General features: G+C 47.2%; 3 non-coding genes and 3 pseudogenes across 3 annotated transcripts; 3 read left to right on the top strand and 3 right to left on the bottom strand.

Moving 5' to 3' along the window:
• The first annotated feature begins 199 nt into the window (after window positions 1-199).
• On the top strand, window positions 200-318 carry LOC148668995 (5S ribosomal RNA; annotated as a pseudogene).
• Window positions 319-855: 537 nt separating this feature from the next.
• On the top strand, window positions 856-975 carry LOC148668994 (5S ribosomal RNA; annotated as a pseudogene).
• A 537-nt stretch (window positions 976-1,512) lies between these two features.
• On the top strand, window positions 1,513-1,631 carry LOC148668993 (5S ribosomal RNA; annotated as a pseudogene).
• A 9,923-nt stretch (window positions 1,632-11,554) lies between these two features.
• Window positions 11,555-11,627, bottom strand: trnaa-cgc (transfer RNA alanine (anticodon CGC)). Its single transcript has one exon. It is a non-coding gene; the product is annotated as a tRNA-Ala (tRNA).
• Window positions 11,628-15,077: 3,450 nt separating this feature from the next.
• On the bottom strand, window positions 15,078-15,159 carry trnal-uag (transfer RNA leucine (anticodon UAG)). Its single transcript has one exon. It is a non-coding gene; the product is annotated as a tRNA-Leu (tRNA).
• A 3,491-nt stretch (window positions 15,160-18,650) lies between these two features.
• Window positions 18,651-18,738, bottom strand: trnay-gua (transfer RNA tyrosine (anticodon GUA)). Its single transcript is given in 2 exon segments — window positions 18,651-18,686; window positions 18,702-18,738. It is a non-coding gene; the product is annotated as a tRNA-Tyr (tRNA).
• Window positions 18,739-19,041: the final 303 nt, after the last annotated feature.

The following is a 19,041-nucleotide window of genomic DNA, read 5'->3' as shown; positions in this document are numbered from 1 at the left end:
AGCGCCCTTTCTCCCGCAGCTCCGTCCTCATTGGAAGGAAGCAAGAGTGAAAGGCTGAAGTGAAATAGAGCGGGGACGAAGGCAGTGAAGAGAGAGAACGTGGGAAGAAGAGAAAAACGCAAGGGAAAAAAAGCAGCGTCGTAAAAGAGGTGACGGAGCTGTCCTCTCAATAAGAAGGGTGCCAGCGAGCCTTGCTCTCGCTTACGGCCACACCCCCTTGAGCACGCCTGATCTCGTCTGATGTCGGAAGCTAAACAGGGATGGGCCTGGTTAGTACTTGGATGGGAGACCGCCTGGGAATACCAGGTGCTGTAAGCTTTTAAGCGCAGGAGGCGCCCTATCCCCGCTCGCTCGCTCATTCCCCTGTTCACACGTGCAGTGCGGCTTGTCCGTCTGTTTATTTGTCAGCTTTGGCGAGACACGGGTGCTTGTGTATTAGCGTGAGCGTTTTTTATTCTGATCATGAACAGTTTAACAAGTCCGCAAAGGATCGAGGAAAGGTTTATCGCCAGCTGAAAAGAGACACAGCGCTTCGGCTGTGGAGACTTGTTCGGCTGGCGTTCGGAGAGTCGCGTTTTTCAGAATTGTATTGAGATCGTTTTCCACAGAGCTCAGATGTCAAAGCACAGCAGCAGCTCTCCACAGCGATCCTCTATAGCGCCCTTTCTCCCGCAGCTCCGTCCTCATTGGAAGGAAGCAAGAGTGAAAGGCTGAAGTGAAATAGAGCGGGGACGAAGGCAGTGAAGAGAGAGAACGTGGGAAGAAGAGAAAAACGCAAGAGAAAAAAAGCAGCGTCGTAAAAGAGGTGACGGAGCTGTCCTCTCAATAAGAAGGGTGCCAGCGAGCCTTGCTCCCGCTTATGGCCACACCCCCCTTGAGCACGCCTGATCTCGTCTGATCTCGGAAGCTAAACAGGGATGGGCCTGGTTAGTACTTGGATGGGAGACCGCCTGGGAATACCAGGTGCTGTAAGCTTTTAAGCGCAGGAGGCGCCCTATCCCCGCTCGCTCGCTCATTCCCCTGTTCACACGTGCAGTGCGGCTTGTCCGTCTGTTTATTTGTCAGCTTTGGCGAGACACGTGTGCTTGTGTATTAGCGTGAGCGTTTTTTATTCTGATCAGGAACAGTTTAACAAGTCCGCAAAGAATCGAGGAAAGGTTTATCGCCAGCTGAAAAGAGACACAGCGCTTCGGCTGTGGAGACTTGTTCGGCTGGCGTTCGGAGAGTCGCGTTTTTCAGAATTGTATTGAGATCGTTTTCCACAGAGCTCAGATGTCAAAGCACAGCATCAGCTCTCCACAGCGATCCTCTATAGCGCCCTTTCTCCCGCAGCTCCGTCCTCATTGGAAGGAAGCAAGAGTGAAAGGCTGAAGTGAAATAGAGCGGGGACGAAGACAGTGAAGAGAGAGAACGTGGGAAGAAGAGAAAAACGCAAGGGAAAAAAAGCAGCGTCGTAAAAGAGGTGACGGAGCTGTCCTCTCAATAAGAAGGGTGCCAGCGAGCCTTGCTCTCGCTTACGGCCACACCCCCTTGAGCACGCCTGATCTCGTCTGATGTCGGAAGTTAAACAGGGATGGACCTGGTTAGTACTTGGATGGGAGACCGCCTGGGAATACCAGGTGCTGTAAGCTTTTAAGCGCAGGAGGCGCCCTATCCCCGCGCGCTCGCTCATTCCCCTGTTCACACGTGCAGTGCGGCTTGTCCGTCTGTTTATTTGTCAGCTTTGGCGAGACACGGGTGCTTGTGTATTAGCGTGAGCGTTTTTTATTCTGATCATGAACAGTTTAACAAGTCCGCAAAGGATCGAGGAAAGGTTTATCGCCAGCTGAAAAGAGACACAGCGCTTCGGCTGTGGAGACTTTATTAATAAGGCCCCTCAGTAGTTGAGATCTCTGTTATTCCCATCTAGAAACATGCAATCAGCATGTTATTGCTGAAGCAATAGTCACAACATTATTCCACACCTGGGTGAGATGCGGGTTATGATGACAGTCATGCTTTCTACACCTTATACTGAGCTCAGAAATGGACCAAGCGGACATCTCACGAGCAGATCCCTCCGCGTATAAGAAAGGCAACTTGTCTCAGCAAAAATACAAAAAGGCAAAAACCCCACACTTGGAATGCAAACCTACCCTAAAAAGGAAACACGGTTTTAAAACGAACTTGATTTTCCCCTGGAGAAACCTTTTTATGGACACACATCGCATCTATTACACATGTAGAACTAAATATAAAGATAAAACTTAATATAAGAAGTCATGACATATCACACATGACGAAGTCTGGTCCAGAATAAACAGTTTACACTGACCCACCTTTATTTACCCTGGTCACTCACTTCTATTAACTGTTTAACTGGGTAACAAATTAATATTTGTTTCAATTTGGGATCTACACCTGGGAGCCCTGAAATGTTGGCCAGAGGGGAGAAGCTGATATTCAGACGTGAGAATATATTAAAATAAAGGATCTGATGTTGTTTTTCACCTGTCTAATCAAAGCTTGTTCAAAAATTATCTGATTATAGGACACACGAGTTTATAATCATACTCATTCCACTTTTTAACCCCGTATATATGCACAATATGAAACGTATATACACTAAATCTCACGTGTGACTCCCATAATATACATTTCTTTACGAAAATTAGGAACACTTACTACAATTATCAACCCCCCATGACGAGGCAATATTTCATACCTTTGTTTCTTTGTGGGTTCAAAGTTCTGTCCTGTCGTTTCACACGTAAAATCCATTCACCGCCTTTAAAAAAAAAGTTTCGTTTTTTATTGTGGTTCACTGACATTTCTGTCACAATTCTGAGGGACCCCAAATAAAATTCACTTGCCGGTATAAAGACGCCGGCGAGGATAAGACAGGTATCGAACCACCTGCGTATCTAGCGGACGTTTAAAATAAAAAAAATGGCGTGTGATGTTGCGAAGGGCTACTGTTTTTTTTATAGTTTGTCGATTGTAAGGGACGTGGGCCGCGACAGAAATACTGGACGGGGTGGGAAAAGGTTTATTGATGGTTTATTGTACCGCAACGGTCACAATTGACTCACCAGCAAAGATGGCGCCGAGGCCACATCGGCTCCCTCCCGCCCTGCCTCGCACCGAAGCTCGAGCTGCGGAGCGCGACGCCAAACCGCCAGTCCACGGGCGCGGGCGCCGGACATAGACGTCATAAACCCTTCCGAGGCGCAGGAATTATAGATCACGGTAGTTTCTTCTGGACCCGGGTTAGGGACAGTGTGCCCTCCGTGAGAGTCTTCTGAGGAAGCCAGTGTCTCATGGGTGTCCAGGCTTGGTACCATCTGTCCATCACAGGACACACAGACACACACACTCACACACCCTGGACAGGACACCAGTCCATCACAGGACACACACACACTCACTCACACACCCTGGACAGGACACCAGTCCATCACAGGACATACACACACCCTAGATAGGACACCAGTCACTCACAGGATACACACACACACTCACACACCCTGAACAGGACACCAGTCCCTCACAGGACACACACACAACCTGGATAGGACACCAGTCCCTCACAGGACACTCAGACACACACACTCACACACCCTGGACAGGAACCAGTCCATCACATGACAAACACACATTCACTCACACACCCTGGACAGGACAGCACTCCATCATAGGACACACACACACCAGGGCCAGTTTTCCCAGAAGCCAATTAGCCCAAAAGCCTGTCTTTGGACCCGAAGAACACAGGGAGAAAATGCAGACTCCACACAGACAGCCCCCGGGTCCAGACCCGAGCCCGGAGCCCCCCCGCGCTGAACCCCTCCGTACAGACGGCCGCACACAGCTCCGTTGTTCCCGATTCCCGAGGTGATCTGTTAAAAGAAGCCGGTGTGTTGCCTCCAGGTGACATTTCCTACTGGAGTCAGGACAGGAGGCTCTTCTGTACACAGAAGGGGATGGGGGTGGGGAACAAGCCGCCCAGCCCTGTGGTTGAAGCCGATACCCCGGCTTCTCTCCAGACACAGCTGGGTGAGCTCCTCCAGTCAGTACAGGGGGCTCTACTGTACACAGAGGGTGGCGGGGGTGTGGAACAACTCCTTTGTTCGGGGCCTTGGGGCATTCTTGTTGTGAAAGGCGCTATATAAAAAAAACTGAATTGAAATTGAATCTTACAGGTTTGGGTTTTTCAGAGATCTTGTCAGAGATCTTGTCTGACGTGCCCGTTTCAAAAACGTAACGACACTCCTCACGTCCGAGCGCCGCCGGTCTGTGACGTAACGTATCCTTACACAACCACGACGGTTTCATCATGGACAGCACGAAAGCCCGAAAAGTGGTTGATGTTTTAATTTGGCAACGCCACGATGGATCCCAGTTTTTTTTTTTATTTTGGAGGCCAAAAAGGACAAAAAAGGAAACGTCCGGAGTGGATCGATGGTCATCTCTGCGGTTGTTCTGATGTTCTGAAAAAACAAAACAAAAAAAAAAAACGGCTCGCTTGCCCGGTCGTGTAGTGTTTCCACACCCCACGCAAATCAACTTCTCTTCGCCCCCGGGGGCTCGTCGCCCGCCGCACCCCTCTCACGTGATAGGGGCTTCCCCCGGCTGTGACGTACTTACCCTACCCCCTTCCGCCAACGTCATACCGAAGGTCGCGCTTCGGGCCGCGGCGATGTTGACGGACTGTCTTGTAGCGTGAGAAGGGTTTAAATTTCGACTTAAGGAGTTGGCCATCGTTATATTTCGCGAGGTATCATACGGGGGGAAAAAGAACATTTATATTTATCAACCTACTAGTAATACTGGGTGGATGTCACGTTCCCCAAAGTTCAGTGCCTCTCTCTAATAAAGTAGAAACGTGACATTGAACTCCGTTCGAAACAGGAGAAATCACCAGGACACGATACAACTGACGTCCGGAAAAGAAAAAAAGAACTCCTATTCCCATTTGTAATGACCCCGTAGTGTTTTTCCCGGTGTGCGCTCATCTTTCGGAGACCCGTTTCTCTCTGGTGTTTTGCTGTTGGAATAAATGCCGAGGTGACCCTTCTGTGTGGAGTCTGCGTGTTCTCTCCAGCGGGTCGTTTCCTACACCGCAGGGGCTGATCGAACCGGGGTCTCCCAATCGTCACAGAAGTGTGTGTCATTTTGGGTGGTGGTGGGGGGGTGCATCGGGGATACTGCGCCCTGAGGGGATAACCTCTCACCTTACTCCGGACGAAGGGAGAAGACCTGTACCTTCACGAGTCCGGGTTGTGAAAACTTCTTCTGGCAGTTCAAAACGTTTCGAAGAGACTACAGCGCTACCCTGTTTTCCATTTCTATCGTGTATTATTATACAGTCATAAGTATCTGTACTGATCACAGATCCCCCTCTCACTACCAGGACTGAAGCCCAGTGCAGCACGAATAATAATAATAATAATTAATCCGTCTGGACTCTCCACTCAGAGCTCTTCCCAGGTCAGGGGGATCCCCTCCAGCCCCCCCAGTGTGCAGCCCCCACGTGGATGATGCTCCAGTCCGCTCAGCACACAGCAGCTCTCAGTGGGGAGGAGAGCAGAGGGATGGAGCCAGTTCAGAGAGGGGGGGTGATAAGGAGGCCATGATGGGTCAAGACCAGGGGGGGAATCAGGCCAGGACACTGGGGTAACACCCCTACTCCTCTCCAGAAACACCCCGGGATTGTTAATGAGCACAGAGAGTCAGGACCTCGGTTTGACGTCTTATCCGAAGGACGGCGCCTGTTTACAGTCCAGTGTCCCCCGTCACTATACTGGGGCATCAGGACCCACACAGACCGCAGGGTGAAAGCGCCCCCTGCTGGCCCCACTCACACCTCTCCCAGCAGCAACCTCAGTTTTTCCCAGGAGTCTCCCCTCCAGGTACTGACCAGGCTTCTACCTGCTGGGCTCCAGTGGGGAGGGGGCTGCTAGCTGGGAGCTGCAGGGTGAGATGGCTGCTGGGCAAACGATGGCTAAAGAGCTTCCTAGGACACCCTGGAGTTCGTGGTCAACTTCCTTCTCTTCAGACGGATGTGGCTTGAAATCTGTCTCGTTTCAAGGAGTATTGGACACGATGCCCCCCCTGCTTTAGCCCCGCTACCTGGTGGCACGCCGACAACGAGGGCTCTCGGCCTCAATCCATCAACCACAAACTCTCCGGGATGAAAGAGAAAGACAGACTCTGTTCGTTCGTTTCGGGGGGGGAGGGAAAAAACCAAAAGCTTTTTTTAAAAAACATTTTAATGATGCTTAACAAAAGAACAAAAATTACAATACAGATTAATGTCAAGGGACACACCCCCCCCCCCCCCATCTTACGATCATCACAGGACCTTAAAATAATACTTAATAATACAAGGTCATGCAGACGATCTGAGGACTCAGGTGGAGATAATGTGAAAGTTTTCCACAGTCCAGTCTGGGGTCCCTCAGCTTCAGTCCAGACTGGGGTCTGGGGTCCCTCAGCTTCAGTCCAGACTGGGGTCCCTCAGCTTCAGTCCAGACTGGGATCTGGGGTCCCTCAGCTCCGGTCCAGTCCAGTCTGGGGCCCCTCAGCTCTGGTCCAGTCCAGTATGGGGCCCCTCAGCTCCAGTGCAGTCCAGTCCAGTCTGGTGTCCCTCAGCTCCAGTGCAGCCCAGTCTGGGGTCCCTCAGCTTCGGTCCACCACAGTCTGGGGTCCCTCAGCTTCGGTCCAGCACAGACTGGGGTCCCTCAGCTTCGGTCCAGCACAGTCTGGGGTCCCTCAGCTTCAGTCCAGACTGGTGTCCCTCAGCTTCGGCCCAGCACAGACTGGGGTCCCTCAGCTTCGGTCCAGACTGGGGTCCCTCAGCTCCAGTGCAGTCCAGACTGGGGTCCCTCAGCTTCGGTCCAGCACAGACTGGGGTCTCTCAGCTTCGGTCCAGACTGGGGTCCCTCAGCTTCAGTCCAGCACAGTCTGGGGTCCCTTAGCTTTGGTCCAGTCCAGTCTGGGGTCCCTCAGCTTCGGTCCAGCACAGCCTGGGGCCCCTCAGCTCCAGTCCAGTCCAGTCTGGGGCCCCTCAGCTTTGGTCCAGCACAGTCTGGAGTCCCTCAGCTTCGGTCCAGCACAGACTGGGGTCCCTCAGCTTTGGCCCAGCACAGACTGGGGTCCCTCAGCTTCGGTCCAGCACAGACTGGGGTCCCTCAGCTTCGGTCCAGCACAGTCTGGGGTCCCTCAGCTCCAGTCCAGTCCAGTCCAGTCCAGTCCTTGGTGGGGAAGGCGACTCCGATCTTAGCTGGCACAGAACCAGGAAAGGAACCTGGAAAGAATATTGTTATTGCAGGTGTGAGGGACACAGACACGGACATCACCATGACATCAAACAGCAAGAGGAGACTCCTTCTTGAATCACAGACACGACCGGGCGGCGTCCCCCTGTCTGCTCACCTGCACCTCCTCTTCTTCTTCTTGTCCTTCCCGGCAGCCTGCTCCTCCTCTCCCTCGCTCTTCCTCTCCTGACACACGGTCTCCGCCGCCTCCATCGGCTCGTCCTTATCATCTGTCTCCACCGACATGCAGCTCAGGGACTTTAAAAAGACGCACCAGCACTTCTGAAGCAGAGACAGGAGAGTCACGTTAAGAGTCGGACTGGACACTCCAGGACATGAACACTGCACTGAGAGAGAGAGGGGTTCATACACACACACTGACTGGACACTCCAGTACATGAACACTGCACTGAGAGAGAGAGGGGTTCATACACACACACTGACTGGACACTGGACAGGAGTAAAGAGAGAATCAGAGCATTACCCACTTTCTTTTTCTTCTGTCTCACAGGAGGTGGTGATTGGACCTCCTCCAGCTGGAGTCCGAGTAGGGAGAGAGGGGGCAGGAGAGGGACAGCACATGGAGAGAAAGAGAGAGACAGGTGAGTCAAGTGTCCCAAGAGTACAGAGACTCTGCTGAGATCACACTCGCAGTGAGTGAGCCTGGGTGTAGCCCACTAATACTGACCCACTGTACACCATAGGACAGAGAAGAGGAGGAGAGAGACACACTGACTGGACACCACAGCACAGAGAGGAGGAGGAGAGAGACAGTGACAGACAGAGCTGACAAGACAGACAAGATGGCGAAACTCCACCACAGACAGGACAGGAGGCAGGGTGGGACCAGCACTGACCTTCTTCCTCTCTCCTGCCGGAGGAGCTGTCTCCACCTCCTCTTCCTCCTGCAAGTCAAGAGACAGGCTGAGAGAGAGACGGGCTGGTGGGACATCGGCGAACAGAGCTGAAGGCAGAGAGCCGGGGAGACAGGCCCAGCTGGGACAACGCAGGACAGACAGAGAGACAGACAGAAAGGAAGGAGAGAGAGACACAAAGATGAAGGCACAGAAAGACAGCAGGCAAAGAGAAAGATTGAGATTGAGGGACAAACAAACCGAGAGAGAGAGCGGAAGGAGAGAGAGAGAGGAAGGAGAGAGAAGGACAGACAGACTGACAGACGGGGCTGAAAGAGAGAGAGACAGAGAGGCAGGGACAGACAGACAGCAGGACGAGAGAGAGACAGAGATCGAGGGACAATAATTTGGTTTCGAAATTTATTCTGAAAATATACAATCATTCACTCCTGAAAAATATCGAGTTCAAATTATACATTATGTACAATATTGTAATCAACATATGGCTAATCATCAAAAATAAAAAAAAACTGTACTGGGGGACACAGCTGGCTGTGCTGTTCTGGACAGAACACACTGAGGTCCAGTTTCCACCTCCTGCAGGATCAAACAGCACCTCCACTGGCTCTCCAGTGAACAGAGGGACAGACAGAGAGGCTTCAGGCTGCAGGGTGACATTGTCTCTGTGAGCTGAAAGACAATCAGGACAGAGGATGATATAAGAACACACTCTGTCAAGAATATAGAGCCCTCTAGTGATCCTACTGTAGACCTGCTCACCACCCACAGTGACGATCACAGTGCTGATACTGCTTCCATTAAGGTCCCTCACTGTGTAGTTGCCCTGATCAGCTGGAGTGAGGGAGCGGAGTGTCAGAGAGCTGTTCTGCACTGACACTCACTGTTCGTACCTGGGGCCAGGGAGCCCTGTGCTGCTCAGTAAGACTATACGATTCCGGACAGATCGTGCAGGATCAAACAGCACCTCCACTGGACCAGCAGTGTGGAGGGGGGAGACAGAGAGGCACCAGGCTGCAGGCTGTGGACTTCTGAGTGAGCTGAAAAGGGACAGGTAGAAACATGTTGAATATTTAGTTTTACAACAATACCTTGAGTTTGGACTGCGATCAGCTTCATTTTGTATTTCAGCTGTGAAAATGCAATTTCAAAAATGCACGCCACAGTCATGTTAGGTTCAAGTTACAGTTGCATCACAACTCAATACATTTGCAATTCACTTCTGAGATAATTGTTCCTGGTGTTTGTGTTGTGTATGCCTTGCAATGGAGGGGTGAGAAATAATGGACTTATTACATTATAATGAATAATAATTGCTTACACTTATATAGTGCTTTTCTGGACACTCCACTCAAAGCGCTTTGCAGGACATGGGGACTCCCCTCCACCACCACAAATGTGCAGCATCCACCTGGATGATGGGACGGCAGCCATAGTGCACCAGAACGCTCCCCACACACCAGCTATGAGTGGGGAGGAGAGCAGAGTAATGAAGCCAATTCATAAATGGGGGTTATTAGGAGGCCATGATTGGTAAGGGTCAATGGGAAATTTGGCCAGGACACTGGGGTAAAACCCCTACTCTTTTCGAGAAACACCCCGGGATTTTTAATGACCACAGAGAGTCAGGACCTCGGTTTTACGTCTCATCTGAAGGACGGCACCTGTTTACAGTTTTTCCAGTGTCCCCGTCACTATACTGGGGCATTAGGACCCACATGGGCCACAGGGTGAGAGTTCCCCCTGCTGGCCCCACTAACACCTCTTCCAGCAGCAACCTTAGTTATTATTGTGAAGAATGAAAGAATATTAGGAACATGAAAAGGTTGAATGTTTTAAATGCGTTTTTTTACTGAAACATCCGCTACAGAGATGCGCACACACGTCATTACAAACGCACACCTGCACAGAGACGTCCTCAAGTGCCTTGTTCACAATTATGGGCTCCAATAGGAACAAAAAACGCCAGCCTGACAACTCGAGCATTCAAACCAAGAACCCAACACGTACTTATGTTGGCAGCCTGTGCAGAAAAGCAGAAAGAACCACAAGCCTTCTCTATTGGGAGGAAAAACACACACTCCCTCTCTCACACTCCTGATTTCCTTAAATAGCTCATTCTTCATCTCTGGCTCCTACATACAGTATAGCAGCGCTCAGTCTGCTTTGAATAAGCCATAAATCTAAGATTTGTTTTATCTGTTCCTCTTGTCTAGGCCTAGAGCTGCTTTTCATAAAAGAGCTGTTTGCATAAATAGCTAGGGTTACAGCTGAAGACACCAGCTTCATCCCCCAGTGTGTTATACGTCGGGAGCAAGAGAAGAGGGCCAGGCCGTGCCTTTTCATAGATTTTTCTTCTGAAAAGTCAGTTTCTCAGAGGCAGATTTAGCCCCTCATGCATTGTAGAGAGATAGACACGCCCGCGCGCACAGTTAGAGCTGCACCCTCACACAGAGTCAGACCCGCACAGACACGTCCTCTTGTTTAAACAAATACACAAACCTGACGGCGCTCACAATGATCCAGACACACACACACACACACACACACACACACACACACACACACACACACACACGACATCAGTAGTCACTCTCGCACACTGGACCCCAGCTCAGTCCTCACCTCCAGCTCCTGCAAACCGCTTCGAACAAACTGCATTAAGAAAATTAGGTTGCGTTCCGATAGCAGGCCATCCTGGGCACCAGTGTGAGTTACACACTCATTTGTAAAAGCCCTTCCGCATCGTCGGGCATGCTTCACAGTGCTGGACCTGGGGTGTGGGTGCTGTCTGTGTGGAGTTTGCATGTTCTCTCCCTGGTCTGTGGGGGTTTCCTCCAGGTGCTCCAGTTTCCCACAGTCCAGGGACAGGCTGCCACTTTCACTGGGCAGTGCACCGTCACCGTGGCAGCATGGTGGGTCGGATCTGATTTCAGTCTTTATTTCCTTTTTTAGAGATCCTGTAACCAGGACCTGTTCACTGCCATGACGGACATAAGGAACAATAAAGCCGAAGTCTTGTTTCCCACAAGAAACAACAAAACCGAAGTATTGTTCGATGTGCCGGTACAAACTTTTAGGTTATATAGTCCTTCCTTGCTGCTTCAGACGTCATTCGGTGTTATGGTAAGGGGGGGGTCGTGGTATTTGGCCAGTTAAGAGACCCTGGCCAAATGGTCAGTTTAAGATTATGCCCCCTCGCATCTGGAATCCTTATCAGTTAACCCCCTTTCCTGCCATAAACCCCTGTTGCTTAGAAGTCTAATTTTCAGGCAGAACTGACTTAAGTTAACCCTATTTACATCTTGTCTCTTACTTCAGCCCTCTTCCATTTGCTAGTTAAAAGTTGTACAACCCATTTGTATGCGACAAAAGAAGCCAGTCTGTTTCCGCCCGGTTTCGAACCGAGGGCCTTTCGCATGCGAGGCGAACATGATAACCACTACACTACGGAAACAGTGGTAAGATGTGCCCAGCGGCCCAGTGCTGAGCTTCGCCAATGCGTTTCAGCTGCTTCCAGTGCCTTTATTGGAGTGCGCTGATGGACCGTGCTCTCTCTCCAGAGACCAGCACGCCTGTCATGGACGGAGCAGGAAAGGCGGTGCCACATTCTACAGCCCTCTCCACGCAATCGGGCTACTGAAGTGGAGAAAATCGCCTCTCCAGAAAGTGCAAATATCATAGAGGTAGAGGTAGGGAGAGAGGAGGAGTACAAATTCAAGCAGAGGCCTGAGTGGAGCACTGTCGTATGGCCCTGACATCAATCCCTCAACTCTCTGCATAAAGCAGTGTCTTATGGCCATAACATCCCACCCCCACCACTCTCAATGGAAAGCACTGTCGTATAACCATGACATCCCACCCCCACCACTCTCTGCATAAAGAAGTGTTGTATGGCCCTGACGCCCACCCCTCCACTCTCTGCGTTAAGCTGTGTTGTCAGGCCCTGACATCCCACCTCCGCCACTCTCTGCGTAAAGCAGTATCTTCAGGCCCTGACATCCCACCCCCGCCACTCTCTGTATAAAGCAGTGTCATATGGCCCTGACATCCCACCCCCACCACTCTCTGTGTAAAGAAGTGTCGTATGGCCCTGACACCACCCCTCCACTCTCTGCGTTAAGCTGTGTTTTCAGGCCCTGACATCCCACCTCCTCCATTCTCTGTGTAAAGCAGTGTCATATGGCCCTGACATCCCACCCCCACCACTCTCTGCGGAAAGCACTGTCATATAGCCCTGACACCCACCCCTCCACTCTTTGAATAAAGCAGTGTCGTCAAGCCCTGACATCCCACCCCCGCCATTCTCTACGTAAAGAAGTGTCATATGGCCCTGACACCCACCCATCCACTCTCTGCGTTAAGCTGTGTTGTCAGGCCCTGACATCCCACCTCCGCCACTCTCTGTGTAAAGCACTGTCGTATGGCCCTGACATCACACCCCCACCACTCTCTGCGTGAAGCACAGTCATATAGCCCTGACGACCACCCCTCCATTCTTTGCATAAAGCAGTGACGTCAAGCCCTGACATCCCACCTCCGCCACTCTCTACGTTAACCCCTGTTAACTCGCTTGCTGAATGATCTCTCAAGAAATCCCTGGTGAGATTCAACAGGTGTTTTCTTCAACAGCCACTAAAAGTCTGATGACCTTCTCTGGATTTCCTGAATATGATGTAAAATTAGTTCAAATCATTTGGTAGTTAACAGAACAAAATGCTTTGGAGGTACATTTAAAACAGCAGAGCAACACTGTAGCACTTCGTGTGTGACTGAGTTTAATTGTGTAAACCTGTCTCTCTATGAACACGAGCAAAGAGTTCTCACTCAACAGAAGATTGCGATGTGAGCACAATAATGTAAGACATCTGGTGATGCCAGGGATTGAACTCGGAACTTCATACATGAAAACCATTGAACTACATCCCCTATGGCACAGATGGTGGAACTGACTTAAAGATGTGCATATGTTCACTGACCACAATCCACCCTTCATGAATAATTGAAATGAATAATTTATTTTTATATCCAGTCACATGGGCGACGGTGGTTGATTCTTCAATGGGGGAGAGCGTTTTTCTACCTCCTTACTCGACTGTCTTTCAATTATGTTTTCCTTGAAATCTTTTTGCATCTTTTAAGTGCTTGCGATTAAATTACGCATAGAAAAACAGCAGTACAGTTGATGTTCATGGACCGATGCACACAACTCCAGTGATAAAGCCCTGTCTGTAAATATTGTAGAAGAACGTTAAAGGGCGAAACAACGCTCCAACCACGGGAATGGTAACAAGAAGGATCGTGTTCTTATTTAATATGTGCTTTTGAATTGCCTTGTCAATACACACAGGCTTTAGAGATGGACAAATAATTTACAGTGGTGTTTGTAAACAAAGATGGAACATGTTTTTTTCTATACCAGGAAGAAAGGAGCAGACTCTTAAACTTTAAGAGACAGAAACAATACCTCATCACAGCTAACACTAATTAAAACAACATCACAACAGAAGAGTGAAGCCTTGGGTGAATCAAATTAGTTTTCATTGGTCGTCTGTGTCTTCATAACTTTGTAGGTGAGAGAGAGGATTGCGAAAATGTGCGGGTGCTTCTTAGAAGTGTGTTGGTAGTACAGGTGACTTCCAAATAATTGAGCCGGGTTTTAATCCCGGCCAGTGCATCCCCAAACCTTTTCAAGATAATCATTTATCCGGTAGCACATCTCCTGAAACTAACATTCGAGGTAGGAAGCGTGCTCTTAAACACCAAAACACTCAAAAAGGAAGAAGCAGATCTCTGTACACAAGACAGTAGTGCGATATTAGAATTTCTGAGTTCTTGATGGATTCAGGCTCCTTCTCAGAGGTCCTTGCTCGCCAAATAACTTTACATCTGAGGAAGAGCACCACGGAAAAAAAACCCAACTCAACAAGCGAGCGTGTTGGTTGCTCTTGCTCTTAATGCAAGGAGCTGTTTTTTTTCCTTGCAATAATCATTATTAACCAAAAACAGCAGCACAGGTAAGTCGCATTTGTGATTATGTCACTTCTCTGCTTCAGCAAGGTCAATAAAAGACTCTGAAAGTAGTAAAGCAAAACTGAACTCAAAATCATATTAGGAATTCTGAGCGATATCTCCATACAGGTAATCCAATAAGAACGTTTAAATATTTGAATATCATCTCTCTATATATTTCGCTGCTTTTTACCCGGAGTAAAACTATTGGATTGAAGGAATGCTAACCGCTGGGTTAAAATGTATAGTTGTTATTTGGAGAAATCTGTAAACTCGTGATCTTATATGTTTTAAAAGACAGCACAGGGAAAAACGACAGTGCTGATTATTTTCCAGAGACAGAGCACTGATGACCTCTCCGAGCTGATTGATAAAGCCCACCCAGTGGATACTCTAGCAGAACGTCAAAGAACATTCACCTTTGTATCCAAAGAAAAGACAGGAACAACATCAGGAAGCACAATCAATTCCCCTTTTAAATCTTTCCTGTAAGGTATGCTATGTGAATCCATGAAGTTAATCCTCTGATCTCTTTTGATCACGAACAAAGTATTTCTGATGGAGCGCTATGTTCAAAGATTTAATAAGCTTTACCCCTGCCAACGATTCGGCGTGAAGAATTAAAAGTTTCACAGACAAAAGCAGCTCACCACCACAGCCAATATTAAATGTACTTGCCGGTACACTATCATGTGCACTGCCTCAAAAGTGATCTCGGCAGACGTTGTTCCCTACATAAAGCTGAACGTGCCAAAGAGAATTTCTATTGAGAAAAAATATTTTTTCTGCCTTGATGTTAAGCCTGTCTTTTAGAAAGTCTATCTCTAAACACCCCCCGCAGCCTAACAAAAAGCGCTTTTACTGATTGTATTGCAGGTCTTAAAACATTAATATTTGGCAGCAGTGGGATTCAAACCCACGCCCCCAGAGAGACTGGAGCCTAAATCCAGTACCTTAGACCACTCAGCCACGCTACCTTCCTCCATACCCATCTTCACATTGCTGGCTTGGACTAGGGGGGGCTTCAGCTCTTGTCGTCAGATCTAATGATATCATGACATGTGGAAGTGACTGCACCTTCATCTTCCGAGATGCTTTCAATAACACAAACGCTACTTTCACTGGCACAAACACAGCAATAATGAAGGTGGTGGGATTCATCCTTTGTGCTGTTTGTAGGGGTGTAACTCTACGGTGATCTGCTGACTTGAAGAGCAAAAATCAAAATCCTCTGCTATTACTGTTGCTTTTTTCATAGTTTCTTCAAATCCTTCATTTGAACGTAGATTTTGAAGGATATTGATGATAATACCACATAAATTGTGGTTTTCTTGTGATCGCCAATTTTATTCAAATAACAGCCTTTTTTACAGTTCCTTGCGTGTTTCACAAGGTATAATAGCCCCCTTCGCATCCTCAGCTAACATATTTTAAAATTACAATAGCTTATACAGCATGCATGTTTACATTTATATTAAAATTAAAGTAAATATACAAGAATACATACAGTGCTAACCCAATAATTCTTGTCAGGTTCTGCAACAAATCTGCGTTGTTATTTTAACATGTTTCAGCTGAGGGTGCAACAGGAGTATAAATGAATTTTCCCGCCAGCCATTCAAAGACCAAATTCCATGAGTGAACATTATTTTCTCAGATGTTGCCGGCATTGGACTTTGCCGGTGGTATTGAATTATGTCCACAACTGTTGTAGTAGTTCCTTCTTGAAATTCGACACGTGCAAAGCACTCGTAATATCATAGGTGTTAAAGTTCGCTGAGTCTATTCGAGTCATGGTGTGTATCCCTGCCTATCATTGGGAGACGGGTAACTTTTTTACACTCAGATTCCAATCTTCAATGCTTTGTGTGAGAGCTTACATAACTTTCATTTTCTCACAATTTCTGACGATTGTTCCAAAGGGGCACCCTGTCAATTCCGAATACTTTTCAAAAATCTGCCTGCATGTTTGATTATTGTCATTTCACTTAGAAAAAGTTCAATATTGATCATAACTAAAGAAAATAATGATCACGAACAAAAAAGGGATAAAGATGCAAGTCGATCTTGAATCAGAGCTGGGTGAAATGGGCTTCTGTTCTGATATGGTTGTATGAGAAACAGGAGGAATCGCCAATCTCCTATAGAACATGAGTTGAATCAGGAGTGAGACATTTAGTATACTCGTGCATATGTCAACGCCTGACCTACATCGTAAAACTAACATTAAGTTGTCAGAGACATTCATTTATATACAAACAAGAGACAGACCAAGTAATAATTCTACATTAGTTCAGGTGGGTAAACCTGAACTAACTAACTAATAAACCTTTTAATAATTCTACATTAACGTGTCCTACATTGATCAGACTAATTGACATAGTCTGATTCAGAGCCTGTGCAGTTCGTGCTAATTACAACAAGGACAGTTCTGGTCCCTCATCACCGAACTGAACACAAGTTCAGCTGTTCTCCAGTTTTGTTACGCATGGTTTTTCATTGCAATTGAGTTCAGAGCTGGAGCTGATCTCCAGACAGTACAGTGTTTTGGGTAAGTTGTCGAAATTCGCATGAGGCTGCAGACAACTTACCCAAAGTGTTTTCTATAGCTTTCAGGTGGAGTTCATTTATATAAAACAACGTAAGTGGTATAAACGCAACAAGCCAGACGGCAGTCCAACTTATAATTTTCTGACGCGAGGCCTGACGCGTTATTCATTATGCCACTGACCCTGCTATTGTAGTGCTAAAAAACACGTTTTCTACATTTATGTCTGTTCACTCTAAAAACTCTAAAAAGGACAAAGGGTTTGTGTGTCCCGCTAAAATTCCGCTTCATTTCGAATGCAAATAAAAACCGTTTTGTTCCAAGAAATCATAGATTTGTCACATCCTTCATACTATACTTCTCTCTTGTATTAGTAAAGCATTTTGATTTAAACTGAACAATATATGAAAGGTTTCATCTATACACTTACACATAATAAGTATACGAATAAATACTCGGAAGAAGCCGCAGCTCAGGTATTAGAGAGATTTAAAATCGGATCGGAGGATTTAGAGTCCAGACTGCAAACCAACAGCTTACACAGGTCTTTTATAGAACCCTTTTGATTTCCTCTACTTTGTCCCTGTGATGTCATTGTCCTGCTCGCAGCCGAGCCCGACACACGTCTGGTTTCTGTCGCTTGACGCACACCCTGCGGTCCATGCGGGTCCTAATACCCCAATACAATGAAGGGGACACTAAACTGTAAACAGGTGCCGTCCTTCGGCTGAGACGTAAAACCGAGGTCCTGACTCTCTGTGATCATTCAGGAGAATGGTGGTGGTGGAGGGGAGTCCCCATTACCTGTAAAGCGCATTGAGTGGAGTATCCAGAACAGCGCTATATAAGTGTGCGTAATAATAATAATGATTATTATTATTATAATTGTAATGTAAAATGCAATAAAAAAAAATATCAAACTTTGATTCAAAATAGATTAATGTTAAAACTGATAAAGCTAATGCTTTTTTCAGGGCTATAGCTGTAGCTGCGAGAAGGTTAAAAGCGCACAAGTGATCTGTCTTTCGTCAAAGTAATTGCCAGAGCAGTAAGACGCAGAGCACCATCCAGCAGCTGTAGACGATGTTCGGGGAAGAGCTAATTCTGTTTTTAGCACAGGGAGTGAGAATGAGCTCAGTCCGGCTCCGAGCAGAATCCATCCTGGTTTGGTTACAGTGCGCCTGAGGATCTTTGGATCGCAACGTAAAAAAAACAATTGCTCACATCGTGTGACTTCCACGACAGGAAGGAAAGATATCACTTAAAAAAATCAGAACTGAAGATTTGGATCCTGGGCCTCAATTTGATCAAATTATTAAAATAATAATTATTAAAATATCAAATTGTGTTTCTGCAACATTTCGTGCACAGTACGCCATTTTTATCTAAAAATAAAACAACAGTCACAACGAGAGCTTATACGCAGTCTGGGGTATATTCCCCTTTTATATTTTTGCCACTTTATATCGAACCTGTTATACTCCCAGAAGTGCACAGTAGCTTGTACAAATGTACAATTCACCACTGGTATAAACAGATGTGTGCCCTGTTTGCCTTTGTAAGCATTTGTTTAAAAAATAAGTTCACAATACGATAAAAACACAGAAAGCACAAACTTCATAATACAACGATACAAAATCAATACCAAATCATTATGCCAATTAAGTACCTATCCTTTGAAAACAGAGAACACCTTTATATCTACAAAAAACTTGACATTTGTATGTATTTTTGAATTACAAAGCAGACAGAGTAGTCCCTTAATTCAAAGATCGGATCTTGGCCAAAACAAGACAATCAGACGTGGGCTGAATTCGGAACAGGAACCTCTACTTCGTCGTTTATTGAACTTTTGATAAATGTCTGAATGAAACAGATTCGCTTTTTTAACTCTTTGATTAAAGTACACAAAAAGCACCTTCCTTCGAGCCGGAATCGAACCAGCGACCTTAGGATTCCCTAATGACTCCACTACAGTCCTCCGCTCTACCAACTGAGCTATCGAAGGGATGTCGAGCAATGCTCCCTAGCACATACTGCCCAATGTAGTGAAATGTTCCGGGTGATTTAAATCCCACTTCGACATCAAGTTTCCAACTCGTTTCCTTAGTCTTGTTTACCTTGAATTTAAGCCACGAACCAGGATTCTACTGTATAAACTTCCAGGGATATTACAAAATGTTTGATGGGGCATCAATCATTCCAGGCGGAAATTGACTCCTTTTTTTTCTCGAGGGATCATATTAAACATGTCATTAGTATCGAGAGGAGGATCACCATGAGACACAAAACAAATAGTTTCTTTCTGTCT

This window comes from Lepisosteus platostomus, chromosome 5 (assembly GCF_059453375.1).
Source record: "Lepisosteus platostomus isolate fLepPlt1 chromosome 5, fLepPlt1.hap1, whole genome shotgun sequence".
Lineage (NCBI taxonomy): Eukaryota > Metazoa > Chordata > Actinopteri > Semionotiformes > Lepisosteidae > Lepisosteus > Lepisosteus platostomus.
The sequence above is the reverse complement of the archived record's forward strand: the minus strand, read 5'-3'. Positions and strand labels throughout refer to the sequence as shown.